At 37.0% G+C, this 14,720-nt stretch overlaps 1 pseudogene; it reads right to left on the bottom strand.

Annotated features, from left to right (window-relative positions):
* Window positions 1–10,265: 10,265 nt before the first annotated feature.
* Window positions 10,266–11,828, bottom strand: LOC107615483 (putative non-intrinsic ABC protein 5 pseudogene; annotated as a pseudogene).
* Window positions 11,829–14,720: the final 2,892 nt, after the last annotated feature.

Raw genomic sequence — 14,720 nt, forward strand, 5'->3', positions numbered from 1 at the left:
ACCAGCCAGCCAAGCTTTCAATGAAAGCTCCGGTCCAAAACACTAGACATGGCCAATGGCCAGCCAAGCTTCAGCATGTAATTCAGATATGACATGCCTGACATACTCATTCCCAAAGGAATAGACATGGCTTTACAGCCAGCCAGGCTTCAACGTGCTTCATGAAACACTAGAATTCATTCTTAAAAATTTTGAATCTAAAATTTTTTTGAAAACATTTTTATATTAAATTTTTTTTTTCGAAAACAAAGGAGAAAATTTTGAAATATTTTTGAAAATTTTTTTTTTTGAAAAGAAAACAAAAAGAAAATTACCTAATCTGAGCAACAAGATGAACCGTCAGTTGTCCAAACTCAAACAATCCCCGGCAACAGCGCCAAAAACTTGGTGCACGAAATTGTGATGTCCAGGCTCAAACTATTCCTGGCACGTGAGCAACTTGGTACGCGTAATCGTGATTACACATTCATAATTTGTCACAACTTCGATACAACTAACCAGCAAGTGCACTGGGTCGTCCAAGTAATACCTTACGTGAGTAAGGGTCGAATCCCACGGAGATTGTTGGTATGAAGCAAGCTATGGTCACCTTGTAAATCTCAGTCAGGCAGATATAAAATAATTATGGAGTTTTCGAATAATAAATAATAGAATAGGGATAGAGGTACTTATGTAAATCATTGGTAGGAATTTCAGATAAGCGACTGGAGATGCTTTTCGTTCCTCTGAACCTCTGCTTTCCTGCTATCTTCATCCAATTAGTCTTACTCCTTTCCATGGCTGGCTTTATGTGATACATCACCACTGTCAATGGCTACTTTCGGTCATCTCTCGGGAAAATGATCCAATGCCCTGTCACGGCACGGCTAATCGTCTGGAGGCATCACCCTTGTCAATGGCTTCATCTTATCCTCTCAGTGAATAATATGCTCACGCACCCTGTCACGGCACGGCTATTCATCTGTTGGTTCTCGATCATGCTGGAATAGGATTTACTATCCTTTTGCGTCTGTCACTAACGCCCTGCAATCGCGAGTTAGGAGCTCGTCACAGTCATTCAATCATTGAATCCTACTCGGAATACCACAGACAAGGTTTAGACCTTCCGGATTCTCTTGAATGCCGCCATCATTCTAGCTTACGCCATGAAGATTCTGGTTAAGAGATCTAAGAGATATTCATTCTAGCTTATTTCATGTAGAACGGAAGTGTTTGTCAGGCACGTGTTCATAGGGGAGAATGATGATGAGCGTCACACATAATCATCACCTTCATCACGTTCTTGGGTGCGAATGGATATCTTAGAAGCGAAATAAGATGAATTGAATAGAAAACAGTAGTACTTTGCATTAATCTTTGAGGAACAGCAGAGCTCCACACCTTAATCTATGGAGTGTAGAAACTCTACCGTTAAAAATACATAAGTGAAGGTCCAGGCATGGCCGAGATGGCCAGCCCCCTAAAACGTGATCAAAGGATCATAAGGTAATCCAAAGATGTCAAATACAATAGTAAGAGGTCCTATTTATAATAAACTAGCTACTAGGGTTTACATGAGTAAGTAATTGATGCATAAATCCACTTCCGGGGCCCACTTGGTGTGTGCTTGGGCTGGGCTTAAGTGTTGCACGTGTAGAGGTCCTTCTTGGAGTTGAACGCCAGCTTTTGTGCCAGTTTGGGCGTTCAACTCTGGTTTTGGCTCCTTTTCTGGCGCTGGACGCCAGGTTTGGGTAGAAAGCTGGCGTTGAACGCCAGTTTACGTCATCTATTCTTGGCCAACGTATGGACTATTATATATTGCTGGAAAGCCCTGGATGTCTACTTTCCAACGCAATTGTAAGCGCGCCATTTTGAGTTCTGTAGCTCCAGAAAATCCACTTTGAGTGCAGGGAGGTCAGAATCCAACAGCATCAGCAGTCCTTTTTCAACCTCTGAATCTGATTTCTGCTCAAGTCCCTCAATTTCAGCCAGAAAATACCTGAAATCACAGAAAAACACACAAACTCATAGTAAAGTCCAGAAATGTGAATTTAACATAAAAACTAATGAAAACATCCCTAAAAGTAACTAGATCCTACTAAAAATATACTAAAAACAATGTCAAAAAGCGTATAAATTATCCGCTCATCAGAGCCCCCAAGAAAAACTCAAAATTTAAGCAACAGAGAAGGTGCTCAAACTGCGGTGTGATAGGGAACTACAACAAAAGTTGTCCTAATCTTCCTGGTAGAATCCCAAAGGAGCTAGTAGACGATGATACAGAAAAGAATATCAGCAGCCATCATGACATCCTCACTAAGGTATCTCATACTATAACTATGTCTAGATATTTGTTGTATGCTGATTCGGCATATTGTGTTTTGGATTTATAAACTATGTTATTTTTATGCTTTTGTAACGGAAGGTGATGTTTGGTTTGTGATCAGCGCAAAAGACATGATAGTCTGAAAAATCAGCAGAAGATGGAAAAAGATAGGAACATTGGTGGTGGAACAGCACCAACCTCAGCAGCTAAATCGGATCTTATTGATCATGTGAAAACATCAAGTCCTGGTCTGATGAGAGGACTTTTGCGTGGTCTAGAAATTTGCGGATAAATCCTCGTTGCAAGTATAGTTTCTAAACCTTCAAAAGTCCTTTCATACAAACGTTTTTGGTTGTCACAAGTAACAAACCCCTTAAAAATTATTAACCGAGTATTCAAACCTCGGGTCGTCTTCTCAAGGAACTGCAAGGAAGTATGTTCTTATTATTGGCTATAAAGGTTGTAATCGGGGTTTAGAAAGTGAGAAGCAAGTGATTTGAATGACAAGTAAAGTAGATGGCAATTGAAATAAATAAATACTGTAAAGCAAACTTTTGGCAAGGTAAGAGAAATTAGAAGTCCAACTTGGTTATCTCCCTCAACAATAATGAAAGTTGAATCTAAATTCCACTTAGTTAACCTTTACTAAAGTAAAGGAAAGTCAAGGGACTAATTAGTTTGACCTTCGAATCCTATTTATTTCCTAAGAAAAGGTTGGGATTATTGAAGTTCAGTTCAATTAGCAAGATAACGATTATCAATTATGTTGAGTTTGATAACTGTTGAGTTACTGATTTCTTAACCAAGACCAAAAAGGGAAAAAGTAAATTGCTGGAATAGAATATCTTCAGATTGGAAACAATGGTAACACAAATTAAAGAGAAAGCAATCAATAACTGAAATACCTCAAATATCATTAATTCAAATAACAATCTGTAACATGGAATAATTCATAAGCCAATTGGGCAACATTTGTAGATACGAATAAAAGTATTAAAGTAAAAGTAGCATAGAAATATAAATTAAAGTAAATATTAAACCTGGATCGAGAGTCACTCTTAAAAACTAAGAGAAGTCCTAAATCCTAATCCTAAGAAAGAGAGGAGAGAATCTCCCTCTCAAACTAAATCTAAATCATGGAAAGTAATAAAAATGCGAGCTCTCCCTAAATGGATGCATTCCCCCACTTTATAGCCTCTAATCTATGTTTTCCGGGCCGAAAACTGGGTCAAAAACAGCCCAGAAATTGCCCCCTGTGTATTCTGGTACGTTCAGGTCGCGGACAAGTGACGCGGAGGCGTCGTCCACGCGGCCACACGGATTGGTTTCCTGCCAGGTCACGCGTCCGCGTGATCCACGCGTTCGCATCGCCTGGCGTCGGGGCAGCTATGGCAAATTATATATCAAATTGAAGCCCCGGACATTAGCTTTCCAACGCAACTAGAACCGCGTCGTTTGGACCTCTGTAGTTAAAGTTATAGCCATTTGAGTGTGAAGAGGTCAGGCTGGACAGCTTAGCAATTTCTCCAACTTCTTGTATTCCTTCCACTTTTGCATGCTTCCTTTCCATCCTCCAAGCAATTTCTGCCCTGTAATCTCTGAAAACACTTACCACACATATCAAGGCATCTAATGGTAATAAGAGAGGATTAATAATAAGCAAATATAAGATCAAAGAAGCATGTTTTCAATCATAGCTCAAAACCAGGAAGGAAATTGTAAAACATGCAAATAGTATGAATAAGTGGATAAAGAGTTGATAAAAACCACTCAATTGAGTACAAGATAAACCATAAAATAGTGGTTTATCAACCTCCCCACCCTTAAACAATAGCATGTCCTCATGCTAAGCTCAAGAGAAGCTATAAAGATGAAGAGGAATGGTAGGATGTATGAAATGCAATCCTATCTATATGAATGCAACTACATGCAAAATATTTCTACCTACTTGGTTAAATATAAATAAGTTCTCCAAGACAAACATAAATCAGATTTCACTAATTCAAATTATACAATAAAAGACAAGTAAACTTGTAAGAAGATAGCTAATGAGAGCAGGGAACATAGAATCAAGCATTGAACCCTCACTGGTAGTGTATATCACTCTTACTCTAAGGTGTCTAGGGTCAATCACTCTACTCTTCTCTAGTCATGCTTTCTAAACCTTGTTCTTCATCTAACCAATCAACAATATTTAATATACCAATGCAAACATCATGAGGTCTTTTTCAAGGTTGTAATGGGGCTAAGGTAAGGGTAAAGGTATATATATGGCTAAGTGAGCTTTATAAATTGAATCTTTAATTAACCTAAGCTCTCACCTAATATACATATACTCTATATACTTTTAAATTCATGCCTAGCTACCCATAATTCTCACTTTTGTATCACATACTCATGTATCAACTTTTTCTTTTTAATTTATCACATGTGCATTGATTTTTCCTTAACTTAACATTGGGGTAATTTTGTCCCCTTATATATATATATTTTTTTTTTCTTTTTTTTCTATCTTTCTTTTCTTTTTTTTTCTTTTTTGAATCATAAAAGCAAACCTAACATATCAATGCACATGGATTCTCCATTATTTATTTATTTTTTTTTATTTTGGTTTTTTTTTTCATGAGTAGGTTCCCAAATTCCTAATATTTTATCAAAGTAAAAACATAACACATTCCCTTATTAACCCATGTTCCCACAGTTTTCCCACACTTAATTAACACACTATCTTAAGCTAACCAAAGATTCAATTGGGATAATTAATTTGTTTTCCACTTAAGGCTAGTGATGTGGTAAAATATAGAATAAATAGGGATTAAAAGGCTCAAAGTGGCTGACAAGGGTGATTTAAAGGGTAGGCTTATTTGGGATAAGTGAGCTAAAATCAAACAATGGCCTCAATCATATGCAAGCATGTAAATACACTAAATAATGGACATATAGATTGGAACAAAATATAGATTACAATCATAGAGAAGGAAACACACAGGAATAAAATATTTATGGTTAAATAATGTAACCATGTAAATAAGCTCAAAATCTCACAGGTTGTGTGTTCTTTGGCTAAAAAACCATGTTCCAAATACAACTTCAAACAAATTTAACAAAAAAAATTTCAATTTAAATTAGTAAAAATTTTCAAAAATAGGGTCTTTAGAAGAATTTTATTACTTTAACCAAGTAGTAACTAGATGCATAAAATCAAACAAATATGCAAATGCAACAACTAATTTAACAAAGAAAATTAAACATTGGTGCTAAAATATGAAGTGACTAACCCATGGAAGTCGGTATCGACCTCCCCACACTTAAAGATTGCACCGTCCTTGGTGCATGCTGAGATGTGCAGGTGGACGGGCTGTTCCAACTGATGCTTTTCTTCAAGGATTGTGCTGATGGACTTGTTTGTCTCCCCATGTAAACGTCTTCCGGTTCCCTTCCGGGTGGTCATCCTGAAAGAGAAAAGGGAAGAAGAGTAACCCAGAAATAGAGATAAGAAAATAAAAGAAGTATGGGTGGGTTAATGCCAAATGATAAGGGTCTCATTTACTTGGAAGCTTCAACATGTAAGTGAGAAAACAATAGAAGCCATGGCATACCAGTGGTGCAAAATTGCAACAATGGAGAAGAGAGTGGGGAAAGAGAGATAATATAAATTCATGTCAATGCAAAAAGTAATACAGGTATAAAAGATTCGCATTAATTTAAATAATATTACCTAACCAGAATAAAACAAGTCATAAGCACCAAGATAATACCAGAAAAGATATAACAGTTGAATAAGAACGTTTGAACACCAATGGTAAAATAATAAATTTAGAAAAGAAAAGAAAAATATGCACAAAATTAAAATGCAATGAATGAAATATTCGAATAAATTAAGTAAAATAAAATAAAAGATAAGAAGAATGAGAAGGGAAAGAAGGGAAGAAGAAGTAAGTAAGAAAGGAGGGAGGAAAAATTAGGATTGGGGGAGAAAAGATAAGATATTTGGCAAATTAGGATAAGCTGTGCGGCGCAAGCGACGCGGTCGCGTGGGGCACGCGGTCGCGTGGCTTGCGCTTAAACTGATTGACGCGGTCGCGTCGGTCACGCGGTCGCGTGACACAGTTTATGCTACTGGCGCGAGGCTGCACAACTCTCTGTTCAAAATCATATTAGTGCCAAATTTTAAGTGACGCGATCGCATGGGGCATGCGATCGCGTGAGTGGGCTTTAAAGGAATATGACGCGGTCGCGTGGGTCATGCGGCCGCGTGGGAAGGATTATGCGTTCAGCACCAATCCAGCACCACTCTCGCACCACTTTCGGGTGTGCACCACTTTGACGTCGAAATCTTGGTCACGCGGCCGCGTGGGGCACGCGGTCACGTGAGAGGCTATTATTCCCATGTGACGCGGTCGCGTGGGACGATTTGTGCCATTGGCACGCCTCCAACGCTGCTCCTGCGTAACTTTCTGTTCATTATTCTCTCCCAATACCTGCGATTTTTTTTTCTACCTTTTTTTTAAGAATGCAGAATGCAGTATGCAGAATGCAAATTGTAATGCTTAATGTGAATGCTATGCATGATTCCAGGTTCAATAAAATAAAAATAAAATTCAAAAACAAACAAAACTAAATAAAATTAAAATTGCAAAAGGAACGATCATACCATGGTGGGTTGTCTCCCACCTAGCACTTTTAGTTAAAGTCCTTAAGTTGGACATTGGAGGAGCTTCCTATTATGGCGGCTTATGTTTAAATTCGTCCAAAAATCTCCACCAGTGCTTGGAATGCCAATAGCCTTCGGGATCCCAAACTAGGCATGTAAAGCTTTTGAACAGCTTCAAACAGATTGTTAGGCTCCCGGGGTGACAAATGTCAGAATAAACTCCAGGATCCCAAGCCTTGCTTTTAAATCCGCCTCCGTCTTGATCTACATGTCTCCATCCGGGCGGTTTAAAGAGTAGAATCTCACCATGGTGACCAAACGTTCTCTGTGATCCATGCAGTTGAGCATGATACCAATCCGTATACTTCGAGGTGAAGCATGGAACATTATTGAACCTTGTGCACCAACTCTGAGTACGAGCCATTTCCCTCTTACTCTTAAAGCCGCAAAGAGCTCTAAGCTGGCCATTTTTTTCAAGCAAACCATATTCAAGTGAATAAGTAAAGTTATAGGTTAAGGATTGTACCCACTTGAAGCTTGTATTAGGTGGTAATGGCCTTGGGATAGGTGTTTCCGGTGGTTCTGTAAGTTCTACTCCCTTCTGCTCTTCTGTGAATTCCTCTACTTCCTTGCAAGGCTCTACAATTGTATCTGTGTCCTGGTCAAAGTCTTCTATGTCTTCCTCATCACTTGAGTCATAGATTGGAGGTTGAGAGAAATCTACCTCCACATCGTCTTCATATTTACTTTGGGAAGATTCTTCGACCTTAGAGAATTCACTTGTGGATGCCAGTTCATTACTAAGAGAATTTGACTTGTGACTATCATCATCAAGGGAATTTGTGTCCTGGGTCATTCCGTCTGATTCTTCATAAACAACTTGCCTAGGAGATTGTACAATATCCTCCTTAGCATCAACTGTAGCATCCTTGACAGAGTTCTCCTCAGTTCTGGGTTCCCATGGAGGTTCAGCATCTCCTAGATCTTCAACCAACTCTTCTTCTTGAACAATGATAGCTTCTTCTACTTGTTCTAGTACGAATTCATTCTCTGTCTTGTCCACTGGAGTTTCTGGTATCTCCTTCATGCTACGCTCTTCGTTAGACTGTTCACATGGGGCTGTGGCTAATCCTTGTGTATTTGAGCGCCTAGAAACCCATTGAATTATTGTTTGCTCCAGTTGTCGAATGGTTGTTTGAAGTTTATTTACTGTTTCCTTTAGGCGAACCTCTGCTTCTCGGGTTGCCGGACTTGGGCATGATACATAGGAAAGTGGTGGTGATTGGGAGTGATTGGATTGGTACTGGGGTAAGGAAGGATCATATGGTGGCGAATGGTGAAGAGAAGCTTGTGAGTGTGGTGGTTCGAGATTATGTTGAAAGGATGGTTTGTATGCACGGGGTGGGGTTTGTTGGTAGTTACAAGGCTGTCCACCACATCTTTCAGCTGGGTATGCACGGTACAATGGTCTTTGTCCAGGATATCTCGGAGGGTGTTGCTGCCTAAAGGGTTGATTAGATCCTCTTGGCTCCATCCATCCTTGATTGGTCTAACCTTGATGCATATTCCTGCTGTAACTTCTATTTCCTTCAATAAAGTTAGAACCAAACTCAAAGCGAGAGGGGTGAAAGTTCATGGTAGCAAATAAAGATAAAAAGGAAAAACAAAAATAAATAAACAAGCAAAAGAAAAATATTTACAATAACCAATAATAAGGCACACGTTAGCAATTCCCCGGCAATGGCGCCATTTTGATGAGAGGACTTTTGCGTGGTCTAGAAATTTGCGGATAAATCCTCGTTGCAAGTATAGTTTCTAAACCTTCAAAAGTCCTTTCATACAAACGTTTTTGGTTGTCACAAGTAACAAATCCCTTAAAAATTGTTAACCGAGTATTCAAACCTCGGGTCGTCTTCTCAAGGAACTGCAAGGAAGTATGTTCTTATTATTGGCTATAAAGGTTGTAATTGGGGTTTAGAAAGTGAGAAGCAAGTGATTTGAATGACAAGTAAAGTAGATGGCAATTGAAATAAATAAATACTGTAAAGCAAACTTTTGGCAAGGTAAGAGAAATTAGAAGCCCAACTTGGTTATCTCCCTCAACAATAATGAAAGTTGAATCTAAATTCCACTTAGTTAACCTTTACTAAAGTAAAGGAAAGTCAAGGGACTAATTAGTTTGACCTTCGAATCCTATTTATTTCCTAAGAAAAGGTTGGGATTATTGAAGTTCAGTTCAATTAGCAAGATAACGATTATCAATTATGTTGAGTTTGATAACTGTTGAGTTACTGATTTCTTAACCAAGACCAAAAAGGGAAAAAGTAAATTGCTGGAATAGAATATCTTCAGATTGGAAACAATGGTAACACAAATTAAAGAGAAAGCAATCAATAACTGAAATACCTCAAATATCATTAATTCAAATAACAATCTGTAACATGGAATAATTCATAAGCCAATTGGGAAACATCTGTAGATACGAATAAAAGCATTAAAGTAAAAATAGCATAGAAACATAAATTAAAGTAAATATTAAACTTGGATCGAGAGTCACTCTTAAAAACTAAGAGAAGTCCTAAATCCTAATCCTAAGAGAGAGAGGAGAGAATCTCCCTCTCAAACTAAATCTAAATCATGGAAAGTAATAAAAATGCGAGCTCTCCCTGAATGGATGCATTCCCCCACTTTATAGCCTCTAATCTGTGTTTTCTGGGCCGAAAACTGGGTGAAAAACAGCTCAAAAATTTCCCCTTGCATATTCTGGTACGTTCAGGTCGCGGACAAGTGACGCGGAGGCGTCGTCCACGCGGCCGCGCGGATTGGTTTCCTGCCAAGTCACGCGTCCGCGTGATCCACGCGTTCGCGTCACTTGGCGTCAGGGCAGTTATGGCAAATTATATATCAAATCGAAGCCCCAGACGTTAGCTTTCCAACGCAACTAGAACCGCATCTTTTGGACCTCTGTAGTTAAAGTTATAGCTGTTTGAGTGCGAAGAGGTCAGGCTGGACAGCTTAGCAATTTCTCCAACTTCTTGTATTCCTTCCACTTTTGCATGCTTCCTTTCCATCCTCCAAGCCATTTCTGCCCTGTAATCTCTGAAAACACTTAACACACATATCAAGGCATCTAATGGTAATAAGAGAGGATTAATAATAAGCAAATATAAGATCAAAGAAGCATGTTTTCAATCATAGCTCAAAACCAGGAAGGAAAATGTAAAACATGCAAATAGTATGAATAAGTGGGTAAAAAGTTGACAAAAACCACTCAATTGAGTACAAGATAAACCATAAAATAGTGGTTTATCGTGGTTCCGATAGCCCGGTTTGTGCATCTACAAGTAACGAAAAGTCTGAGTTGAGTTCCAGACCAGTAGAGTCTCCTGTTGTGGCCCCTGAAACTGGAATGGCAGATTGAAGATGATTCAAACTTTGGGATGATTGATAATTTTGTACCATTTACTAATTACCTTTTATTGATGTTTTGTATAGTTTGCATTCATTGATTGAATTGACAATTATTGAACTAGGAAGATTATGTCATATTACTCATTTACTATTAAATTTTGAAATTGCTTTTTGACTTATTCTATCAATAACAGAACTTGATCTTAATTTTAGTTCATTTGATGTGTCCCCATGTATTGTAGTAAGTAATTACCATGCAGTTTAACCACCAAATTTTAACTACGAACGCTAACTCGTGTCTTCTATTTATCACCAAATTGGCTCACATTGACGTGCCATAACCGACCTGTCTTTAATAGATTTATTAAGCTATAATATTATTTCTTAAAAATATTCTAACATTAACACAAATTTTTTAAATTAAATCTAAAAATGTAAAAAATTAAATTTAGTTAAAATAAAAAATTATAAAGATAATTCTAATATGAACTGTCTATGCTTTGTGATGCTGAAGTCGCTTTTGTTGTCTTCTCCAGCCTTGGCCGTTTGTATGAGTATGCTAACAACAGCTTCCTTCGCCTTTTCTTTCAAATAAATCTCCAAATCTTTCACTTTCTTAACTATTTATATTTTATACTTTAATTTGCCTTAAATACTTTTAAACTTGTTTATACACATAACCACATCTTCATGTTGATGATACTTATTATCAGATTTATTTTTAATACAATCAACCCAAAAAAGTTGGTAAATAGAAAAACAATGTCTTTTTTTTTGTGTCCAAATTAGAAGTGAAACTTAAACTCGTGATTTCTAGGTGAGTATAACCAAGTTATTCCATTTGAGCTATACACCAAAATAAACTACTAAGGTAGAATAGAGTTAAACTATATATGTATTCGTATACAAATATATACTAGCAACTAGTGTTGTCCTTGCAAGAATGCAGAAGGAACTCCCTACAGCCAAAGCAATATAGCCTGCTATAAGAGTTGTTCCAGAAACAGGTGGCTCAACATCTTGTGAGATTGGTGTTGCCCAAGCCATCCAATAGTTACTTCCAATTTGGAGAACTTGGAAGAGAGTATGAGCCAACAGAATGAAAGGAACAAGAGCACCTCCATATACCATAGTGATATATTGCCAATACACTGAAAATTCAACTCTACCACTCTCTCTTTCTTCTGCTTGAACAAGTTGGCCTTTTGCCTCATCACCTTTGTTACCAATTTTATCATTTTGCTCATCTTTCTTTTCCTCTTCTTTTACTCCACTATGAGAAATAGGAAAATCTGAATCTCGTTCCAAGGTACTTATTTCATTGGATATTATTCCTTCATCTATTTAATCAAGTGTAGACAAAGCTTTTTTATGTGCACCAACAAGTTCCATAAAATCAGTTCCATTATTAAGCAGATCAGCATACTTTCCACATTGAGTAATCTTCCCATTTTTCATTACGTATACCAACAAGGCATAACAACATCATAGTAATAAAAATCAATTTTTCAATTAATGGCAATTAACTATGATAAATACTCACCAATAAAAGTGTTCACTTATACACTGAACTCATTGGAATTAAACTATAAATCAAAGAAACAATAATGAAAGAAATCAAAGGGACAAAATCAATTGAGAAGAAAAATGACCAATTTATTTAAAGAGATTGAACCATATCGCTAGAAATGAATACAAAAGGCATATAAAATCGTATTGGATTCAATATCGCAGTAAAGGAAAACATATTACAAGTTTACAACAGATAATCACAAAAGGAATTTGGAAATTGAATTATGGAAGGCTGTGGTACTTTCAATCTATTATTGCTCATAAAGCCTCTCAAATTCAAGATACCCCAAAAAGAATTTGAAAAATAATAGCTAACCTCTGTAGACCAAAAAAATTTCCAAAAGTAAGTTTCAAGTATAGTACTTTAGAAGTCTCATCTTAGATCAGTAATGGCAAAAGAAATATAACGCATATTAGTAAATGTAAATGGATCTTAGTACCTTTGGACATTACGGCCCTTCATTGACATTACTTGATAAAGGTCTTCTAATATAGTCCACATACTTTTTTACTGCCAAATAAAGGTTGCTAGAATCACATAAAAGAAATTTATTAAAACTGCAATCTACAGCAACACAGGCAAATGCCTTATTGTTAACTGATGAGCGAATAATTTATACGCTTTTTGGCATTGTTTTTAAGTAGTTTTCAGCATGTTTTAATTACTTTTTAGTATATTTTTATTAGTTTTTATTCAAAATTTACATTTCTGGACTTTACTATGAGTTTGTGTGTTTTTTTGTGATTTCAGGTATTTTCTGGCTGAAATTGAGGGACCTGAGCAAAAATCTGATTCAGAGGCTGAAAAAGGACTGCAGATGCTGTTGAATTTTGACCTCCTTGCACTCGAAATGGATTTTATGGAGCTACAAAAGACCAATTGGCGCGCTCTTAATTGCGTTGGAAAGTAAACATCCAGGGCTTTCCAGTAATATATAATAGTCCATACTTTACTGAAAGATAAACAACGTAAACTAGCATTTAACGTCAGTTCCATGTTCCATTCTAGCGTTAAACGCCAGAAACAGGTTACAAGTTGGAGTTAAACGCCCAAAACAGGTTACAATCTGGCGTTTAACTCCAAAAACAGCCTAGGCACGTGTAAAGCTCAAGTCTCAACCCCAGCACACACCAAGTGGGCTCCGAAAGTGGATTTTTGCACTATCTTTCGTAGTTTACTCATTTTCTTTAAACCTAGGTTACTAGTTTAGTATTTAAACAACTTTTAGAGATTTATTTGGTACCTCATGACATTTTACACATTTCATATTGTATTTCTGACGGCATGAGTCTCTAAACCACATGGTTGGGGGTGAGGAGCTCTACTGTGTCTTGATGAATTAATGCAATTACATCTATTTTCTATTCAATCACGCTTGTTTCTATTCTAAGATACTTGCTTGTACTTAATCGTGATGAATGTGATGATCCGTGACACTCATCATCATTCTCAACCTATGAACGTGTGTCTGACAACCACTTCCATTCTATCTTAGATTGAGTGTGTATCTCTTAGCCTCTTGGTTCATGATCAGAGTCTTCGTGGTATAGGCTAGGATTATTGGCGGCCATTCCTGAGATCCGGAAAGTCTAAACCTTGTCTGTGGTATTCTGAGTAGGATCTGGGATGGGATGAGTGTGACGAGCTTCAAACTCACAAGTGCTGGGCATAGTGACAGACGCAAAAGGATCAATGGATCCTATTCCAACATGAGTGAGAACCGACAGATGACTAGCCATGCGGTGACAGCGCATTTGGACCATTTTCACTGAGAGGACGGATGGTAGCCATTGACAATGGTGATCTACTTACATACAGCTTGCCATGGAAGGAGACCTGCGTGCGTGAAGAAGAAGACAGTAGGAAAGCAGAGATTCAGAAGACAGAGCATCTCCAAAACCTCAATTTGTTCTCCATTACTGCATAACAAGTAACCTTTATTTCATGTTATTTAGTTTTCATAAACAAAAGTAATTTTTATTATTAATCTCCTAACTAAGATTTACAAGATAACCATAGATTGCTTCAACCCAACAATCTCCGTGGGATCGACCCTTACTCACGTAAGGTATTACTTGGACGACCCAGTGCACTTGCTAGTTAGTGGTACGAGTTGTGAAAAGTGTGATTTACAATTTGTGCACCAAGTTTTTGGCGCCGTTGCCGGGGATTGTTCGAGTTTGGACAACTGACGGTTTATTTGGTTGCTTAGATTAGGAAAATTTTGTCTTTTGGATCAGAGTCTTTTATTTTCTTTTCAAAAAAATTTTCCAAAAATTTATTATTTTTCTTTATTAATCTTTAGAGTTTTCTGTTTGAGTCTAGTTGCATGTTTTAAATTTGGTGTCCTTTGTGTTTTTGTCATCCAAAAAAAAAAATAGTTTTTCTCTGTTTAATCCTTGCATTTGTTGAATGTGTCTATGTTCTTGTGAATAGTTGCTCCTTTGAGTCTTTCTTTTTAAAATCTTTTCAAAAATAATTTTTCTTTGATTAAATCTTGTGTCAAGTTTTAAGTTTGGTGTTTTCTTGTTAGTTTTTATTTAATTTTCGAAAATTTATTTTTGGTTTTCTAAAAATTTTAAGTTTGGTGTTCTTTTTTTTATGTTCTTGAGTCCTTTGAGTCTTTGAATTTTTGTTCTTGGGGGTCATCTTGATCTTCAAAGTGTTCTTGGTGTTCATCTTGACATTCAAAGTTTTCTTATTTATTTTCTTTGTTTTGATCTAAAAATTCTAAGTTTGGTGTCATTTTATTATTTTTCTCTTTCCTCATTAAATTC

Source organism: Arachis ipaensis, chromosome B9 (genome assembly GCF_059453495.1).
Source record: "Arachis ipaensis isolate K30076 ecotype BB chromosome B9, ASM5945349v1, whole genome shotgun sequence".
Lineage (NCBI taxonomy): Eukaryota > Viridiplantae > Streptophyta > Magnoliopsida > Fabales > Fabaceae > Arachis > Arachis ipaensis.